This window comes from Musca domestica, unplaced genomic scaffold (assembly GCF_030504385.1).
Source record: "Musca domestica strain aabys unplaced genomic scaffold, Musca_domestica.polishedcontigs.V.1.1 1, whole genome shotgun sequence".
In the NCBI taxonomy this organism is placed as follows: Eukaryota; Metazoa; Arthropoda; class Insecta; order Diptera; family Muscidae; genus Musca; species Musca domestica.
Window position 1 is genome coordinate 51,764,795 of NW_026712114.1, and position 22,816 is coordinate 51,787,610.

Below are 22,816 nucleotides of genomic sequence, written 5' to 3' on the forward strand. Positions count from 1 at the left end.
ACAGAAATGACAGAACAAAAAAAAAAAGAACGCATAGCAGCGACGCTGGGACAATCGAATGAATGAATGGTTTTGTATACAATGTACACTGATTGATGCGAATGCATTCTAATGTGGAGCATCGAAGAGAAAATATTTATAATAACAAGAGGGTTTAGAGCGTTTGGTGTGTGTACCAAACGACCGATGATATGATGTTGGAAAAGTAAAGAGTTGGCAATTTAAGATTTGTTTTGTTTTTTCCGATTTGACGATTATTGATAAGGTAAATAGGCAAGAAAGAACTCATCGGTTTTGCTGACAGACATATACTTATGCAGAGTACAAAGTATAAAATGCTGATCAAAGTGTTAAGAGTGATACTCAGCGAGTATATTGCCGATATAAATAGGTTTTAATTGAACCGGTTTTGGTAGTTATATAAGAAATTTCGAATCGAAAGTGTAAGGTTTTTGGTTTAGCGATTTCTTTTTTCCACATAGAAATTGTAAGTAATTGGAACTCCTGTTTTTCGTTTTTAATGCCTTTTTATATTTTCAGGAATCTCGAAAATCTGATCTCACCACCAGTAAACAACGGTAAGTAATGTTATATTCTTATTATTATAATTTTATTTTAGTATTTTTTTGAAATTATGCCATACAGTCCTGCACAAATGTTCCCTTTGGATTTCGAACGCGGATATTTGCCATATATTTACACTCTCTGTTTTGTTGGTAGGTATTCATAACAATTTCACACAAAACAAGTTAAAAAGCACTAGGTTCGGCCGCGCCGAACTTTTTATACCCTTCACCATTTGCAACGAATTTGGACATTTTTAAAAAATAAAATCCTTAAAAAATTCTGTTAAAATTTAAAAAATACCGAATATAGCCGTTATATTGGGGTCTATACGACGTGGTAATATATAGGCATTGTTTTTCATAAGCCATTACCATATTCAAATTCGAAACTTGAAATAAACAGTGAATAATGTAGCTGAAATCATCAAAATATCGTATATCGGAGGTGCCGTTAAATTGAAGCTGTGCGAAGACCTGGACCAGCATAGACTATTTTCTGCCACAGGCTGTAGCATCCATTACGAACTTCAAATACCACATCTCAAACAATTTCGGTGGGTATTGTACCTAAACTCGTCAAAATACCGAATATTGGGAGGTACTGGTATATGGGGGCTATATGAAGACGTGGACCTGAACAGACAATTTTCCGTCTTAGGGTGTCGTATCCATTTTGAACTTCAAATGCCAAATTTGAAACAATTCCCGTGAATAATGTCGCCAAAATCATCAAAATACCGAATATAGGGAGGTACCGTTATATGGGGGCTATATGAAAACGTGGACCTACATGGCCCATTTACGAACTTAACCTGCCTACTGGAACCTGTGTGCAAAATTTTAGCCAGCTACCTCAATTCATTTGAAAGGTAGCGTGATTACAACAGACAGACAGACAGACGGACATCGCTAAATCGACTTAGAATTTTACGCTGATCAAGAATATATATACTTTCTTGGGTCTGATATGAGTAGTTACAAACGGAATGACAAATTTAATATACCCTCCATAGTATGGTGGAGGGTATAAAAATTAGTCGACCAAAATTCAGTGTCGATTGGATTTTAATTGCGACCTGTAGAGCGACTACAAAATCAGTAACATTTTAATTTGTTGGTCCAACTGAACGTATAAATATACATCTTCACAAACAAAAATCTACAATTCGGACCCTACCCCCATGCAGAATTCCGTGAGGATCGGAAGATAATTGCCACCTGCATATTATGCCCATTGTACATAGTATTGTAAGGGGAGAAAATACTACAAAATGTAAAATGCAATATTGTATACCAAATATGATAAAAGTTTCATATGATAAAAAATAAAAAAAACCAGCTAGGACGGGGCCTACTACAGGATGAGATAAAAATAGCTGTAACAAAGTCAAACGCTATGATTTTTAAATTTTTTTTAATTTTATTGAATGAAAGCAAAAAATGTCAGAAATATCATCAAATCTTAGAGTGAGTTTAGATTTGTTTGAATTTGTCACCTTGGCACGAACTATGGCCTTCAAATGACCAATGAAACCATCACACGCTGCCGAATGTTGCTCATTCCATTCCCGGCGAAGCGCTTGCTTGAGGTGATCGACACTTTAGTATTTTTTAGTGCCAATCTTCCTTTCCAAAATACTCCAGACACAATAGTCCAACGGATTGGTATCCAGAGATACTGGTGGCCATTGTGCGGTGGTACTGAAGCGAGAAACCTCATTTTGTAACCATTTTTGGGTGGCGCATGCTGAGTGCGATGGTGCTGAGTCATGTTAGAATGTCCAAGGTCTGCGGCCAAAATGTTTGCGTGCCGAAGGCTTTAATACACTCTTCAGAATATTTTCGCGATAATATGCGGCATTTATTCTTATGCCACGGTCGATTAATACGAGCGGAGAGTGTCCAGCGGCTGTTACGGCGGCCCACACCATTAACATGGCCGGCGCTTGAGTTCTGGTGGCCAACCGAACGTGCATATTTTCAGCTGACCTCTTTGGCAAGTAAACATTATCATTTTGTTTGTTTACAAACTGCTGGACAACGAATGTTATCTCATCGGAGAAAACCAAATTCGGCAGTTCACCACTTTCGGCCAAGCGAAGCAACTCTTTAGCTGTTTTGAGTCAATTTTCCTTCTGTTGCTGTGTAAGTTCTTGCGTTTTTTGGAATTTCAATGGCTTTACCCCGAGCTCATGTTTCAATATTTGCTGATTGGAATACTGCGATATGTTCAGCTCAAGAGCCATTTTCAGCCACTGCGGCGCGTAGTGTCTAAAAAGCATTTTTGCCTATGCTGCTGTTTCGAACCATTTCTGCTGATGTTGCTGTTTTCTTCCGTCCACTTCCTTGACGTCGGGCTACGCTACCAGTATCATGGTAACTAGTGATGGTACAGGACACAAAAGATTTATTCACATTTGAATGCTGGGGTGCTCTAACGATAGCCCCTTGTGGATTTCCAGCCAAATATAAAGAAATCACACTATCACGCTTGAATTCCATCACGAATAACTTTCTTTCCCACCAAAATCCTTTGGTCGTTTGTAAACACAATAATTAGCTGCCACTGGAATAATTTTAACGGTTGTCGGAGGAGTGGCTTAGAAGTGACAGCAGTCTGAAGTTGGTTGCAGATTTTTCATCTCACCCGATATATCCTTGTCCCTATTTCGTACACACAAATGTTATAAATGCGAAATTATTGCCCAGCTCTCATATTTTGTTCACATATTGTAATATTAGTATTAAGATTGGATCTAATGAAAATTTGGACTATATGGGTTAATGTTTTTGCTACGTACACGAGAAAAGATGGTCAAATGCTCATGCTCGTATTAAGGTTTCAGACGTTAAAGGTCTAATATATATTTTTTTTTATTTTTGAAAAGAATATATAATAAATAAACTATCGAATAGAATAAAAGAGGACATTAGTAGAACGATTGCACAATGGACCCACATCTAATTTTTCTGTCCAAAACTATTTAAACTTCGTTCCATAATGAAAAGCGGCCACCGCCAAGTCCTAGAAACCGAGAGTAATCGAGTTTAGCTATATCCATTCACCCAATGTCAAATTTGATTCCATTTGGTACTTTTCTAATACCTATAGTATGTCCAAATCTACCTCCAAATATCAACCACACATACTAACAGTTATCTAAATATCAAAAATTCGAATTGTATCTCTATCCATTCATTCAACATTAAATTTAGTATCATTTTGTACTTTTCGTACAGTTATAGATGGTACTCATTTTCGAAACTACCTCTATATGTCCAGGCTATACATCAACAGCGACCCTAACACCATATTTCAGATTCAAAACAATATCTGTTTACACAATACCAAATATAGTAATATTTAGTACTTTTCGTGAACTTGTAGTAGACATTTCCAAAAGCACCTTTTTATCCCTAAACAAAACTGTTCCAAATTTAGTACCTTTTGGTACAGACCGCACACTGAGTACACATTTTCAAAACCACCTTTATATACCAAAACTTACTTTCCAACATTGATTCTCATGCCAAATCGTACCATTTTAGATGCTTAGTACCATTTAAGAACTTTTCTGAACCTTAAATTTCCATTTCGTGCACTCCATCAGTGACTCTTTCAGAATTCTAGCTCATTCCGTTTGTCGAATACAAAGAATTCAATTTTAATACATTTTAGTACCCTTTTAGTACGAATTTCGAAAAATCCAGCCTTATCTCATGCGTATACACCAAGGCTGACTGTAGTGCAAAATTTCAAGATTCTACCTTTAGGCGTTTCGTCTGGGCGTTGATATAATTAATATTATTCTTCGTGAAATTTATGAAGATATTTCAAAATATTTACTATTATCTATTTTGCGAAAATTTTCCTTGTCGTTCCTGACGTTCAATATTATGAGAGATTTTTTATAATTGATTCATCTTCCATAAACTTTAAAACTTGAGCCCACAATATACATTTATATCCATGATCATTATGCTGAATAACAGTCCATATCAAGCTAAGCCATGCAGTCTACCACATTTATATGTGAAATCCTTTTATCCCCATTCAAACAACTACAACAGCTACGAATTTTAACATTGAACATGTATTTGGTTATTTTTCAACCAATCATTTATAAAAAAAAAAAAACACCAAATGCGGGATGCCATCTCTTGTGGTTAACACAAACAACATTTGCATCGATTATATCCTGCCGTTCTGTTGCGGCCATCTCTCTATTTATTAGTGGCCACGTAACACGAACAGGAGGGGGTCGTTGGCTATGCATAAATGTTGCATTTCATAATCACTGCCGCTAATACCACGGGGATATAGTTCTGCTCTTGTTAAAGTTTCGCATGCAAATAAAAATCTATTGTCATTTAGGGTTTTTGTTAACTCTAATGCCACTTCACTTAGTTGCACTTGGTAAATCTCCAATCGCCGGCCAATGGTGTTCGATGCCTCTAGCAGAATGCTGAGATGGGGGTTAGATGTCTGGGAGGAGAACGAACAAATCCAAACTGGTATTTAGCAACAATTGTTGTTAATGTTTTTTATTAGAGTAGGAGAGAGAGAGAGGTTGATTGGAAAAAAATGCAAATTCCCCCTTTCTCTATGCCCTTTTTGTCCACAAAATACAGAATCAACCATAATTGAAACGAACGAAACCATAAAATCCGAAACACAACAAACAAAAAAAATGCAAAACGGAAAACTGGCATTAAGTCGCATTAATGTCCGACATCCATATTGGTAAACATGAATTTTAGTCAATTCAATGTGTGTGTGTGTGCGTGTGTCTTCTGTTTTACATCGGGGGATCAAGGCCTAAGCTATACAAAAATCAAAAATAACACAGAAAGCTTTTCGAACAAACAAATCCGACAAGAAAAAAGGACTCAATCAAACAATTTAATTATTCTTCAATTATAGCCAGTATCAGTTTTGTGTATTTACCAGGAAATGGAAAAAAAGAATTGTTTTTCCATAGAAATGAAGTGTAAATAATAAAATGACATGTAATCCCACAGAAGCTAGTCCAATTTAATTCGTATTTATAAACAAACCATGTTTTATTCAGAGGCGACGTATTTTTCTTTTTGTCAAGATTTCAATTTGTTAGAATGTATTTAACCACAAATTTACTAAGCATCCAGCATTTGTTAATTAGTTAATTATGCAGTGATGTTTTTTTTGGTATTGATGTTAGTCCGCAGATTAAATTTTAAATAATGATGCTAACTACAAATTATTATGCTAAATAAATAATAAATAAAGGAATCTGAGGAAATACATTTGTGAGTTTAAAATATTTTTCTTCTTTTTTCGTTAATCTTTTAAGACTTTTTCATCCATATGCCAAAACTAATAATCGTTTCTTGCGTCTTTTTCGTGGCGGCAAGGAAAATATTTTTATTGTAGAAAATAATAAATTGTATTACCTCAGTCATATGTATACAGAGAGTATAGGTCTCAATGGACTAAATCTGTTTACTTCCCTCCGATCACCTGTCTGATTGCCCACACGGGTGATTGGTCTCAGAACTAGTTTGACTACCTCGAGATATAATAATTAAATTAACAAGTAAAATATTAAGTTCGGCCGGGCCAAACTTTTAATACCCTCCACCTTAGGGTAAAATAAACATTAGAAGAAATGTGGCAAAAACCATTAAAATGCCGATTATGGGGAGGTACCGTTATATGGGGACTATACCAGAACGTGGACCGATAAATCTCATTTTCAATACCAACCATCCTAGACACAATGCAAATAGCTCTGCTAAATTTTGGAGCTCTATGTCAAATAATGTGGGCAGTATCGTGATTTCAACAGACAGACGGACAGACAGACAGACAGACAGACAGACGGACATCGTTAAATCGACTTAGAATTTTATGCTGATTATGAATATATATACTTTATGGGGTCTAAGACGAATATTTAAGGATGTTACAAACGGAATGACAAAGTTAATATACCCTCCTTTCCATGGTGGAGGGTATAAAAAGCCGTAAGATAACTAACCTCCATCATTTGTGACGAATTTGGCCATTTTCAAAAGTAGCCAGTAAAGAAAGTCTTAAAGTCGGGCGGTTTCGACTTTATGATACCCTACACCACTTTGCTAATTTAGTAGGGCTCCACATAACAATTAAAAGTTTTTATGGGAGAATTCAATCATACACGCTATGATTATAATTATAATTTAAAGTTCAAAGGACTAAATATGCCAAAGCATTTGTATATTTTAAATTCGGACTTGTATTGCCCATTTCGTGCAAAATTAATTTGAAATCAGATAAAGATATATATGGGAACTACATCCATATCTGAACCGATCTCGATAAAATTTGGCAAAGAAATTGTTGAACTGTATTTGATATATTTTCCTGAATATCGTTGTTACGGAGTGCATATTACGGCTGTAGGTAACAAATACAAAAAATCAGATGAACAATATATATGGGAGCTATAGCTATATCTGAACCGATCTTCACCAAATTTTAGCATAATAGACGCAATTCGGTCGTAAGTGCCAAATTTCATCCCATTTGGTAAAATATTAGACGTTTGGTGCACAATAAAAGTTTAATCGGACGAAGTTATATATGGGAGCTATATCCAAATCTGAACCAATCTAGATAAAATTTAACAACAATATATATAGGAGCTATAGCTATATCTGAACCGATTTCGATCACAGTTGGCATACTTATTTTCAGGTTCAATCTGATCGTACGTGCAAAATTCCATACTATTCGGACTGATATTACACGTTTGGTGCACAATAAAAGGTAAATCGGACGAAGTTATATATGGGAGCTATATCCAAATCTGAACCGATCTCGATAAAAATGTAGCAAGTGTATTTCTGAGCTGTATATGCTATATTCCCCAAATATTGTTATTACAGAGTGCATATTACGGCTGCGGAGGAAAAAAATAACAAATCGGATGAACAATATATACGGGAGCTATAGCTATATCTGAACCGATTTCGATCAAACTTGGCATACTTATTTTCAGGCCTAATTTGGGTGTATATGCAAAATTCGTTACAATTCGGGTAAATCGAATATCTTCGGACGAAGATATATATGGTAGCTATATCTAAATTTTGACCGATTATCTTCAATCTCAACAGGGTTCGTCCTTGGGCCAAACAAATGATCTGTGCAAAATTTCATCTGGATCGGGCTATAAACGCGACCTGTACTTTGTTTACAATAATACATGGACAGACGGACGGACGGACATGCATAAATCGACTCAGAATGTGATTCTATGCAGATCATCAAAAGGAACAATGGGTCTATCTCGTTTCCTTTTGCATGTTACAAACAAATGCAAAAGGCATAATACCCTGACCACCTTGTGGTGTAGGGTATAAAAACCATTAAAAATTCTGTTAAAATTTTAAAAATACCGAAAGTAGCCTTTATTTTAGGGTCTATACGACGATGTGGAACTGCATAAGCCATTATAATATTCAAATACGAAACTTAAATAACAATTTCGCTAAAAAAAATGTCGCTACATTCATCACAATATCGAATATATCCATTATATAGGGGCTATACGAAGACGTTGATCTGCACATACAATTTTCTGTATTAGGCTTTACTATGCATTACGAACTTTAAATATCAATTTTGAAACATTTCCGGTGAAAAATGTCGTTAAAATCATTAAAATACCGAAAATAAGGAAGTACCATTATATGGGGGCTATACCAAAACGTGAACCTACATTGGGCCCACTTTCAATACCAAAATTCCTGTTGAATTTTATGCTGATCAATAATGTGTATACTTTGTGGGGTCTAAAATGTTTATTTCGATGTTTTACAAATGGAATGACAAACTTAATATACCCTCCATGCTATGGTGGAGAGTATAAAAAGAACAATCCGACTTTGGGCTAACGTGACAAATTCTAATATTTGTACCATTGTTAGGTCAATTTAGAAAATGGACAATATTGACTCCTTCGTAAGCACCGAATAATCATAACTTTTATAAAATGTGAAATAAGAGTTCGATTGTCTTTAAATTTCGCATATCTCAATATTTTTATCTACACAATATCTGGTGTGATATAGCGGACGGTTTCTTCTGGTAACACCCTCCCCCACAAAGGCTTAACATTTCGAATGCTCAAAATCCTCACAAAATGACAAATAAACATCCGATTATATTCAAACTTTCCACACCCAATATTTCTATCAATATAGAATCTCGTGTGAACATCTGATATGGGGGCAAATATTGTGAAAAATCATAAATCATAAAATATGAAGACGTTGGAGTATTCTTTTAGTCCATGTCATCATATTTTGTATATTCCAATATTTTTTACCAATTCTAGTTTTTTTTTTTATTAACATCGGGTATTGGGAAAAAGGGATCTGTTCTAATATTTTTAATCACATCGATTTGTTGGTTTATTTTTATTTTCTTTAGTAAAGCCTCAGTGTTTTCACTTTAACATTCAAAAGAGACGTTTTCCCAGAGAATCGTTTTAGTCGGTTAGACTCGTACATCATCCGTGACTGGTTGGACTCGGAAAGTGAAGTCCAAATTATTCATCGGGGTTTATATGAAATGCAATAATGTGAAGTATGTTGACAAACCCTCTACAGATAACTGACATTTTAAAAGATCCCCCACGGCGAAAGAACGTCGAATGACAATTTAAAATTTCAAAAAGAGTTAAATATCTCAAATATTATAAATGTCGTATAATATGTACCAGATTTAATATTTGGTCCAATTTTTCCATATATTAAAATGGTTATCAGACGTTGACTATGCCCTAAAAAAGAAGTTTTTCAGTTGCTTTCAGGCCCTTTTTTTGGAATAATCTTTTTATACCCTACACCACAAAGTGGTCAGGGTATTATGTCTTTGTGCATTTGTTTGTTACAGGCAAAAGGAAACGAGATAGACCCGTAGTTCCTTTTGATGATCTGTATAGAATCACTTTCTGAGTTGATTTATGCATATCAGTCCGTCCGTCTGTCCATGTATTCATGTGAACAAAATTCCGGTCGCATTTATTATCCGATTGAGATGAAATTTTCCAAACAACATTTGTTTGGCCCAAGGACGAACCCTATTGAAATTGGAAATAATCGGTAAAAATTTAGTTATAGTTCCCATTTATATCTTCGTCCGATTTGCCTTTTATTGTGCACCAAACGTGTAATAATAGCCCGAAAAGTATGAAATTTTACACATATAACCATATTAGGCCAGAAAATAAGTATGCCAAATTTGATCGAAATCGGTTCAGATATAGCTATAGCTACCATATATATTGTAATATGCACTCTGTAACAACAATATTTGGGGAAATATATCAAATGCAGCTCAGAAATACCTTTGCTAAATTTTCCAGATCGGTTCAGATTTGGATATAGCTCCCATTTACATCTTAGTCCGATTTGCCTTTTATTGTGCACCAAACGTGTAATATCAACCCAAATGGGATGGAATTTGTCCTAGAAGGTAGTATGCCAAATTTGAAGATCGGTTCAGATATAGCTATAGCTCCCATATATACTATACATCCGATTTGTTGTATTTCTTACCCACAGCCGTAATATGCACTCCGTAACAACGATATTCAGGGGAATATATCAAATACAGCTCAGAAATATCTTTGCTAAATTTTATCAAGATCTGTTCAGATTTGCATATAGCTCCCATATATATTTTCGGCAAATTTTATGCCATTGAAACACCAAACACGATTCGTATCTCCAATTTCAATGAAGCTTGGAATGTTTAACGGAATTTGAAATAAAAATAGATTTGCCCTATTGTATTGAAATCGATTTAGATTTGTATATAGCTCCCATATATATTTTCGACCGATTTCATGTATTTGATATATATCAAATTTCAATGAAGTTTGGAATGTGTGACAGGATTGGGCTAACTAGGCTAACAATAAAAAGGCTACGCAACAACTTAATTGATGCTACGATTATTACAGGAAGTTTGTATATTGATATGTATTGCTACCTAGAATGTCTCGATGTATATGGGAACTATATCCAAATCTGAACCGATTTTTATAAAAGTTAGCAGAGGTATTTCTATGCTGTGTCTGATAGTTGGCTTCAAATACCGTTCTTGTGGATAGTATTTTACGGCTGTGAGGTAGTAAAATACAAAATCTGATGAAGAATATATGTGGGGGCTATAGTATGTATTTTCTAATTTGGATGCACCAATCTTAAGCACAATGAAACTGCAACAAGACATTTCTCTTAATTTTATTTTAATTTCCTTTTATGATAATATTCCATGACATATCTTTAATACTGGCACAATATTCGATATAATCCTTATATCGAAAAATATTTTATTGCTTTAATTGTTTATTTATTTAAAATGCTCTGAAATTTATGGCAACCATAAAATATTGAAGATGTTCGAAGAAGCCAGAATTGCAAATCACAGAATAGCATAGATATCCTTGAGAAATAATCTCCTCTCGTTTGCTTGTGTTAAGGTGCCTTTATTGCACATAAATATTTTTACAGATTTCAGCTGAGCATATTTATATTTCCTTTGTAATAACTGAGAAATATTTTCTTGCAGTAAAGCTATGCCATCTATTTATCCATTCTATTTAGAGGGCTCCTTCTACGTTTTTCCTTGATATCTGTAATTTCCTTTTTAAGAAGGCTACTCTACAACCGCACACACACACACACACCCACATTCACATAGAAATTTATAAATATTTCAACTGAGGGGCAAGGAAATAGGAAAACGAAAACACATTCCTGGTATGCGAGTGGGTGTCTGTGTGTGTGTGCGTATGTGGGCAAAATGGTGTGCACGTACATAGACCAGCTATTTTTTTTATTTGCTATTTATTGGACTATTTCATTTTAAATGTCAACAAGTCGTAAAACATTTAAATCACATTTTAAGTCGATACTCAATGACATCATTTTATCACACAATCGGCTGTGTATGTATATATGTATGTATCTCTCTGTGTGTGTGTGGGTGAGTGAGTGAAAACAGCAAAAATATGGAAGTATGTACCACATACTTAGACATTCATTCACTCAGTTCTGTGGGAGTGTGTGTTTGTGTCTGAGTGCCTTTAAGATCACATAACAATTGAGTATTTGATTTACAAATACATTCTCCTATATATAAATTCTGAGAAATATAGATGTCAGAGGAAAAAATATCTAGCACATTTTTTTCTCGATAGCAAAGAATTTATTCCCTGCGAAGATTGACAAACGCCCAAAAATTTGCTGTCGAACATGAAGAAATCATCAGTATTGACAGCAAGACACAACATCGAATCGACAACAAGACACTCATGCGAAAGCAGTGGAAATATTTTAGATTCGAAGGACATACGAAAATTGCCCCAGATATACAGTGGCTCTTGGGCATGATTATTTTGTTGGGCAGATTTCATAACAAAATATGGAACCCACCGTCTTCTATTTAAATTAGGCTTTATACAAAATCATCAAATATATATTCTTTTGATCGCCTTTACAATATTGATCAATGCGTCAATTCAGTCTGTCTAATAATATCCTCAACGACTTATATATAACTGAATTCTTTATCTGCTTGAATACACCATTTCAGCCATTGATTTTGATCCAAATGATCGATTCATAATTCTATTATTACTTTAGAAAAAAATTGAAATGTTCGAAGTCGATTTTTCAATATCCGCCTGACTGTCAAACCAGCTAAAGACTTCATTTCTAAACCACTCCGATAGCTGTTAGTGATAGCTCATTATATTGTTTACAAGCGTACAAAAGCATTTTGGTGAGAATTTTCCAGAAAAAAAGTTATTCGTGATGGAATTTAAGCAAGATAGTGTGATTTCTTTATATTTGGTTGGAAAATGACAAGTGGCTATCCTTAGAGCACTCCAGAATTTAAATGTGAATAAATCTTTTGTGTCTCGTACCATCGCTCGTTATCATGATACAAGTAGCGTAGCCCGAGGAAGGAAGAGGACAGAGAAAACAGCGATATCAAGAGAAATGGTTCGAAAAGTAAGGAAGCGACTTGATCGAAACCCGAGTCGCAGTGGCCGAAAAATGGCTCGTGAACTGAACATATCGCAATATTCCATTCGGCAAATATTGAAAAATAAGCTCGGGATAAAACCATTGAAATTTGAAAAAATTCAAGAACTTATGCCGCGACAGAAAGAAAATGGACTCGAAAGAGATAAAGAGTCGCTTCGATTGACCAAAAGCCATGAACTGGCGAATTTGGTTTTCTCCGATGAGAAAACATTCGTTGTCCAGCAGTTTGAAAACAAACAAAATGACCGTATTTACTTGCCAAAGAGGTCAGCTGAAAATGCGCACCTTCGGTTGGAGACCAGAATTCAAGCGCTAGCCTTGGTGATGTTGTGGGCCGCCATAACAGCCGATGGTCGCTCTCCACTCGTATTAATCGGCCGTGGCATCAGAACAAATGCCGAATATTATCGCGAAAATATTCTGGAAATTTTTGGCCGCAGACCTTGGAAATTCCAACAGGATCAGCACTATCGCACTCAGCACGCGCCACCCAAGAATGGTTGCAAAATAAGGTTCCTCGCTTCATTTTTAGCGCATAATGACCACCAAAATCTCGGGATACTAATCAGTTGGACTATTGTGTCTGGAGTATTGTATTGGAAAGCAAGGTTGGCAGTAAAAAATACCGAATTGTCGATCACCTAAAGCAAGCGTTTCGCCTGTAATGGGCCAAAATGCCGCAGAGCAACATGCGGGCAGCGTATTACGGTTTCATTGGCTGTTTGAAGGCCATAATTCGTGCTAAAGGTGACCAATTTAAACAAATCTAAAATTATTCTAAAAGTTGATGCTTATTTCGACATTTTTTGCTTTCAATTAATAAAATTGTAAAAAAAAATGGAAAAATTATGGCGTTTGAATTTGTTGCTGTTTTTTATCTCACCCTTTACATCCGAGTTAAATTCTATCAACCTACTTCATTTCGTTCGCTAGAGTGATTCGTCAAAATCGTCATAGAATTTTATGCTGCCTAAAATGTATATTTCGATGTATATTTCCATGCTATGGTGGAGGGTATAAAAAGGAAATATTCAATATTAAATGCAACTTCATCATTTTCCCTCCATGTAGGGTAAATATTAACCTCTCTTTCTCATCATTTTGATATATTGTGCTCAGTTTTCAACTATAAATGACTTCAAAATAAAAGAAGAAACATCCGATGCCTTATGCAGTTCGGCACACTTAGTTATGTGCCTATGAATTTGAAGTCCACTGAATATAGCATTTAAGGAAGTAATCAATATTACAAAGAAGTTCTGTACTAAAAATGTTAAAATGAGATATATCAGTTCAAGTTTTCGCATAGCCCCCCTATAACGGTACCTCTCGATATTCGGTATTTTGATGATTTTTGCTACATTTTCCCACGGATTTGTCATAAAGTTTGTATTTGTATGTCATAATGGGTTCTAACTCCTGTGTCGGAACATTGTATAAGTCCACGTTTTTTATATAGAAGAAAATGTTTTCTTTTCTTCCAATGGTGGATGGTATTAAAAGATCGGCCCGGCATAACTTAATGTTTTTTTTTACTTCTTTTATATAGGAATATTCATATTAACATTTTCATTCTTTGCGTCACTGTATATTTCTGTTGACGGTTATTGAAAATTTTCAGCAAGCCACAAATAAACAAGAAAACAAGTAGACATTTTTCACTTTTATTTTGTCAAATGTAAGCGGAGATGTGGTTGTTGTTGCTGTCGTTGTCTTTTTTGTTGTTGCCGGTCTTGTCAACGCCCAAAATTGCTGAAATGTAACGAATTCCATTGGCTTGAATGAAGGAAGACAAAAATGAAGACAGCAGAAAATTACATTTGATGTATTGTGTGACATATAACGGCAGATACGATGTCACTTTTGTGTTATTGCTATAATTTGCCATTGCTTGTAAGTTGAATTCCCCTCCCCTCCCCGCTACCATCAAGGATTTTTAAAACAAATTAAAGAACGACACAAAAAATGGTAAGAACGCTTCTGGCTGATAATTTTTAATTTCTGATTTTTCTCCGCTAAAAGTCTTTTATATAGGTCTGCAATTTAGTATATCCCCTAAAACTTTATCATATTATTGTTGGTGGTTTGAAGATTTTTGTCACGATTTCCGACTAAACTTGCTGAAACTTTAAATTTAGGTGTTTCAGCTTTTTCGAAAACTTTCGATACATTATTGGTCATTTCTTACATAATAGTACTACCTGCTTTTCTGTATTTTTAAGTTTTCAGCTAAAATTTTCAAATATATGATTTGCCAAAGTTTCGACTTCAATATAAGAAGGGTAGGCAAAGCTCAGTTATAGCGTAACCCTCTTATTTTCTCTCATTATCTCAAACTTTGCATGAATGTTTTCAAATCTTAGAAAATAATATCAGGGCTTTAGAACGAATACTTCGACTTTTACGGATTTTAAAGCGATTTGATTTTTGGGGGTGTGACATAAAAGTTAAGACTTGTGACTGGCTACAGATGTTACGCATCATTGAATACACAGTAATGTGCCTCAACAAAATAGCGTTGTAGGCCTTCATATTCCAATGATTGAAATAACTTTCAAGACATTTACCTGCCATCGATCAATATGTCTGGTTCAAACTTTACAAACTGTTATTTTTATACCCTCCATCTTCAAAAGGAGGGTATATTAACTTTGTCATTCGGTTTGTAGCATCACTAAGTAATTGCCGTAGACCCCATAAAGTATATATATTCATGATCAGCATAAAATTCTATGTCGATTTAACGATGTCTGCCTGTCTATCTGCCTTTTAAAATGACGGTACAGCCCATATTATTTGACGTAGAACTTCCAAATTTGGACAATTTGAATTTTGTCTAGGATGGTTGCTTTTGAAAACGATATATGAAGGGCTCACAGCTATACCGAACTAAGTCATAAAAACATAATTCCAAGATATTTAGAGGTAAAGTAAATGTACTGCAATTAATTTCTGGAAGCAATATTTTAGTCTACCAAAAGAAAATGTAAAAGTCTATATTCAAAATTAACTAATGATATAAAGTTAAAAGAAAAATAATTTAAATATATTACTAAAAAAATATTCAAAAACAAAAAACCTGCTTTGGTTCGTTATTACTCTGAATAAAATTTGAAGGTTTTACAGCTAAAGCGAACCAAGTCAAAAAAATAAATAAATTGTTCATTTTATTACTAAATATAGTTGATGTTCCGCTTGTAATAAGCAACTGATGTTGATAGCTTTGGAAAAGGCAATGCTTTTTTAATGTCGAAAGTACAGAAATAGTGCTCATCAGATGGCACTTCTGTATTCAGTGAGTCTCGAGCTAGCTGTGCTGCTTTTATGTGAAGTTCCTTTTGCCAAATTAAATTTGTATTTTCGTCTTCATCGAATTTTATTTTCATGTTAAGTTCATCACATATACGAAAGTTATCCTTATTCGGTCAGTGCTCCAGTGGTCCATTCCAACAAGTACCTCCCCCACAAAGGGTAAAAATGTTGAATAATTATAACTCTTATAAAATGTGATGAAATTTTCCGATTGTGTTCAAATTACACAGATCAGAATATTTTTATTAACCCACGCTCTGCTGTGAATATGGAATATATCGCTCCACTACCTCTGGTATCATCCCCACAAAGGGTCAACATTTTGAATATCCATGAAGCTCATAAGACGCGATATTATTCGATTTCATTCAGATTGGGTACATTTAAAAATTTCCTTCAACACAAGATCTGTTATAAAGATGGTAGAGATCGGACCATTTCTTCTGGTACCTTCCCACACAGGGTTCAAGATTTTGAAAAACAAAACTGAAAGAAAACGAAATAATCATCCAACTCCCTTTAGATTTCACACATACAAACATTTTCGCTAACACAATATTTGTTGTGAAGATGGAATAAATCTGCGAACCCCTTCCGGTGCATCACCCACAAGGGGTCACAATTTTCAATGCCTTTATCTGTCATAACTTGCGAAACAAGTCGATGATTATTTATGCTATATCTAAATATTTCTCTCAACCAGAAACATGAGATGAATATGGAATAATGTACGATTTTCTTGTAATTGTGCCATACTAATATTTAATGTGTATTAGGAAAAATAATATCAAATAAAAAAGCAGTAAGTTCGGTCGGGCCGAGCTTTGAATACCCTCTACCATTTGGAAAGGATTTGGATATTAAAAAATACTTTTAAAAAATCATTAAAATACCGAATATAGAGAGTTATCGTAATATGGGGGTATATACGAAAATGTGGACCTGCACAGCCAAGTTTTGTCATAGTCCATTACAATATTCAAATAGGAAACTTGAAAAAATCCGGTAAATAATATCGCAAAAACATCATAATACCGAATACGAAATATGAAAAAAATTGGTGAATAATGTCATTAAAATCATCAAAATACCGATCATTTCCAATACCAAAAGCCCTGTAGACCAAACACACATCTGAGTAAATTTTATCAACCTACTACAAACGCCTCGGAAGCAAGAGTGATTTCCACAGATGGATGGACATCACTAAATCGACATTGAATCATTGCTGATATCTATATATACGCTGATTCAAAGTGAAACACACTGACTTGGTTCATTTTTGCTTTGAATAAAAACGAAAATGACAGTCGTGGACTTAGGTTTTTTTAACGTTATCTTTGGAACGAAACACTTTTTAACATTGTGCTTTACAGAGTAAACAGAGTTGCCATATGCGGGGACATTGGCACTAGTTTCGGCATTTTTTATTTTTCATGACTTGGTTCGGTATAGCAGTGAGCCCTCCATATATCGGTCAACATTTTGGTATAGCTGCCATAGAACGATATCTCCCAATATTCGTTATTTTTATGATTTTTGCCGCACTTTTTCAACGGATTTGTCTTAAAATTTTGTATTTGTAATTCGTAACGGGTTCTATCTTCGGTAGCGAAATATTGTATGTATAGGTCCATGTTTTTGTGTAGCCCCCATATAATGGTACCTCCCAATATTCGGTATTTTGATGATTATTGCTACATTTTTCCACGGATTTGTAAAAAAATTGGTATTTGTAGTTCGTAATTGGTTCTAGCTTCGGTGGCGGACCAAAGTATATACACAGGGTGATATAAAAAAACTGCAATAAAGTCAAACGTCATATTTTTTATATATATTTTTTAAATTTTATTGAACGAAAGCAAAAAAATGTCGGAAATTGCATCAAATTTTAAAATAAGTTTAGATTTGTTCGAATTGGTCACCTTTGGCACGAATTATGGCCTTCAAACTGCCCAAATATTGTTCTGCGGTCCATTCCCGGCGAAGAGTTTGTTTGAGGTGATCGACACTTTGGTATTTTTTTAGTGCCAACCTTACTTTCCAAAATACTCCAGACTCAATAGTCCAACGGATTTGTATCCGGAGATTTTGATGGCCATTATGCGCTGGAAATAAAGTGAGGACCCTCATTTTGTAACCATTCTTGGGTGGCGCGTGCTGAGTCCTGTTGGAATGTCCAAGGTCTGCGGACAAAATGTTTGCTTGCCCAAGGCTTTAATACACCCTCCACAATATTTTAGCGATAATATCTTCACTTTGTAACCATTCTTGGGAGGCGCGTGCTGAGTCCTGTTGGAATGTCCAAGGTCTGCGGACAAAATGTTGTCTGTCCAAGGCTTTGATACACCCTCCAGAATATTTTCCCGATAATATTCGGCATTTATTCTGATGCCACGGCCGATTAATACGAGGGGAGAGCGACCATCGGCTGTTTGGCGGCCCACACACCATCACAATGGCCGGCGCTTAAGTTCTGGTGGCCAAACGAAGGTGCACATTTCCAGCTGACCTCTTTGGCAAGTAAACACGATAATTTTGTTTGTTTACAAACTGCTGGACAACGAATGTTTTCTCATCGGAGAAAACCAAATTAGGCAGTTCACCACTTTCGGCCAAGCGAAGCAACTCATTAGCTTTTTTAAGTCTATTTTCTTTCTCTTGCGGTGTTTGGAATTTCAATGGCTTTACCCCGAGCTCATTTTTCAATATTTGCCGAACGGAATATTGCGATATGTTCAGCTCACGAGCCATTTTTCGGCCACTGCGACGCGGGTTTCGATCAAGTCGCTTCTTTACTTTTCGAACCATTTCTGTTGATGTTGCTGTTTTCTTCCGTCCAGTTCCTCGACGTTCGGCAACGCTACCACTATCACGGTGACATGCGATGGTACGAGACCCAAAAGATTTTTTCACATTTAAATGCTGGAGTGCTCCAACGATATCCACTTGTGATTTTCCAGCCAAATATAGAGAAATCGCAAAATCACGCTTGAATTCCATCACAAATAACTTGTTTTCTGGAAAATTCCCATCAAAGTGGTGGGATTCCCGAATGGCTTAGAAATGACAACAGTCTGAAGTTGGTTGCAGTTTTTCATCTTAACCTGTATTGGGAGGTACCGTTATATCGGAGCTATACGAAGACCTGGACCTGCATAGACAATTTTCGGTCACAGGCTGTAGCATCCATTACGAACTTCAAATACGACATCCCAAACAATTTCGGTGAGCATTTTTATATAAAATAGTATAATCTTTATATAAAATAGTATATTATAAACCAGTAAAGAAAGTCTTAAAGTTGGGCGGGGCCGACTTTATGATACCCTTCACCACTTTGCTAAATTGGTAGAGCTCCGCATAACAATTAAACGTTTTTATGGGAGAATTCAATCATACTCGCTATGATTATAATTATAATTTAAAGTTCAAAGGACTAAATATGCCGAAGCATTTGTATTTTTTAAATTCAGACTTGTATTGCCCATTTGGTGCACAATTAATATGAAATCGGATAAAGATGTATATGGGAGCTATATCCAAATCGGAAGCGATCTTCATAAAATTTGGCAAAGATATTTCTGAGTTTTATTTTATATATTTCCCTGAATATCGTTGTTACGGAGTGCATATTACGGCTGTGGGTAACAAGTATAACAAATCGGATGAACAGTATATATGGGAGCTATAGCTATATCTGAACCGATCTTCGCTAAATTTGACATACTAGCTTCAAGACTCAATTCGATCGTAAGTGCCAAATTTCATCCCATTTGGGCAATTATTAGACGTTTGGTGCACAATAAAAGGTAAATCGGGCGAAGTTATATATGGGAGCTATATCCAAATCTGAACCGATGTCGACAAAATTTAGCAAATGTGTTTCTGAGCTGTATTTGATATATTTCCCCAAATATTGTTGTTGCAGAGTGCATATTACGGCTGCGGAGGACAAAAATAATAAATCGGATGAACAATATATATAGGAGCTATAGCTATATCTGAACCGATTTCGATCAAATTTGGCATACTTATTTTTAGGCCTAATTTGGGTGTATATGCAAATTTCTTATGAGGTCTTATGGAGGATTGTCATCTACCAAATCTTCTTAAATAACAAATTGGAAACAATTTCGTGGGTAAATGTGACAAGGATTATCGAAATACCGAACATCGGTGGGTATCGTGGCATAGGAAAACGTGAGTTATAGCCGGAGCTATAACTCATTATGAACTACAAATACCAATTTTTAGACAAATCCGTGGGAAAATATGGCAAAAATCATCAAAATGCTGAATATGGGAAGGTACGGTTATAAGGGAGCTATACGAAAACCTGAACCTAAGCACCTATCCTCAGAATTTTATGCTGATTGTGAATATATATACTTTACGCGGTCGACGAATATTTAGGGATGTTACAAACGCAATAACAAAGCGAATATACCTTCCTTTTCAAGGTGGAGGGTCTATATATCCACACCAACTCTTTTTACTTCTTCCTCAAAGTTTTGGATATGGACATGAGGAAAATATGAATAGAGATTATCAACATCCAAAAGATGCATTTAGTGCTTCAATATTTATAGGATATCTATAATGTCAATAAACACCCCAGAAACAACGCCCCGGAGTATTTGCGAGATTTCATCTAAATGTAACTCGATTAAACTCTCAAAAGAAGATATGAGAATAATCTATATATCATCCTTAATAATTTAAGTCACAGACATAAATTTCTGTCAGTTTCAGAAAATTCTATATGCAAACTTTGAAATGAGTTTTTTTTCGAAACCAGTATCTTTTTATTTTAGTTCAATATTTTTAAGGGTTGCGATGAAATACGTTCGGCCCTGTCGATTCAAGGTCTGTTTAACTATATTTGCCTATATCTTCGTTAAATAAAATTAAAAATAAATTTAAATATTTCACATATTCTATTTCATAAAAAAAAAATCCAAAATTGATTTTTATAGTCATCAAATGTCAATCACACTTATTGAAATTAATTCAATTTGTAATATTTTTGTAACTTTTAAAAAAATCATAAAATATCCAAATCCTTGATATTTCTTAAAGACATTTTAATTTATAATTGTTGTGAAACAGCTAAGAAATAATTGGAGAATCTTTTTCAGCCAACATTGCACATTAGGCCAGGGGAAGGTCATTGGGTGGCCAATGCTAGATGTTGCACTAGAAGCAGCAGTAGTTAAGGCGAAGCAGAGGAAAAATCAAACAAAAAAGAAAAAATAAACTTTTCGATATTATTGCTTTATGGTTGAGCTAAAGTGAAATCTTATTTTTATTGCAAAATTCAACAACAACAAAAACAACGACAACAAATAAATGTGTGCAATAAAATGTTTGTAATGCCTGACAGAGTCGCCTCTGGTAATATAACCACTAACACAGCCAAGGAAAGTTTTCTGTGATTCTTTGTTTTTGGTTTTTTCTTCTTCTTCTTCGTTGCTTCTTCTTCTTTTTTTCTGTTATTAAAAATCTTAAAAATTTATTCTTTGGATTATAGTACATAAACCAATATAAATTTCTTATTTAATTGCACAAGAATTTATGGTTGCATTTGTGGTCTGATCAATAATTACGACAACGAAGTAAACTTTGTGTGGGTGTATGTGTGCATTTTTATACCCTACACCACAAGGTGGTCAGGGTATTATGTCTTTGTGCATTTGTTTGTAACAGGCAAAAGGAAACGAGTTAGACCCATAGTTCCTTTTGATGATCTGCATAGAATCACATTCTGAGTCGATTTATGCATGTCCGTCCGTCCGTCTGTCCGTCCGTCCGTCCGTCTGTCCGTCCGTCCGTCCGTCCGTCCGTCCGTCCGTCTGTCCATGTATTTTTGTAAACAAACTTCAGGTCGCTTTTATTGCCCGATCCAGATGAAATTTTGCAAAGATCTTTTGTTTGGCCCAAGGACGAACCCTATTGAAATTGGAGATAATCGGTCAAAATTTAGATATAGCTCCCATATATATCTTCGTCCGATTTGCCTTTTATTGTGCACCAAACGTGTAATATCAGTCCGAATTGTATGGAATTTTGCGTATACACCCAAATTAGGCCCGAAAATGTGTATGCCAAATTTGATTGAAATTGGTTCAGATATAGCTATAGCTCCCATATATATTGTTCATCCGATTTGTTATTTTTGTCCACCGCCGCCGTAATATGCACTATGCAACAACAATATTTGGGGAAATATATCAAATACAGCTCAAAAATACATTTGCTAAATTTTATCGAGATCGGTTCAGATTTTGATATAGCTCCCAAATATAACTTCGTCCGATTTACCTTTTATTGTGCACCAAACGTCTAATATTTGTCCAAATTGGATGAAATTTGGCACTTACGACCGAATTGAGTCTAGAAGCTAGTATGTCAAATTTGGTAAAGATCGGTTCAGATATAGCTATAGCTTCCATATATATTGTTCCTCCGATTTGTTATATTTGTTACCCACAGCCGTAATATGCACTCCGTAACAACGATATTCAGGGAAATATATCAAATACAGCTCAAAAATATCTTTGCCAAATTTTATCGAGATCGGTTCAGGTTTGGATATAGCTCCCATATATATCTTTACCCGATTTCAAATTATTTGTGCTTGCTTCTGCATATTTAATCTTTTGAACTTTAAATTATAATTATAATCATAGCGTGTATGATTGAATTCTCCCATAAAAACTTTTAATTGTTATGTGGAGCTCTACTTAATTAGCAAAGTGGTGTAGGGTATCATAAAGTCGGCCCCGCCCAACTTTAAGACTTTCTTTACTGGTTTTATTTGTATTTGTATTTTATTGATTTTGTGG

General features: G+C 35.0%; 1 protein-coding gene across 10 annotated transcripts in view; it reads left to right on the forward strand.

The window, feature by feature from the left end:
- LOC101901213 (uncharacterized) overlaps positions 1 to 22,816 on the forward strand; it is a 363,731-nt gene that overhangs the window by 51,579 nt on the left and 289,336 nt on the right. For 5 of the 10 annotated variants that reach the window (XM_059124054.1, XM_059124102.1, XM_059124087.1 and 2 more), the window contains 3 exons: positions 541 to 578; positions 646 to 716; positions 14,278 to 14,624. The gene's annotated coding sequence lies outside the window, so the exon portion shown is untranslated. Of the gene's footprint in view, positions 1 to 540; positions 579 to 645; positions 717 to 14,205; positions 14,625 to 22,816 lie in introns of all 10 variants that reach the window. The other 5 variants (XM_059124062.1, XM_059124085.1, XM_059124092.1 and 2 more) reach the window with 2 other exon arrangements.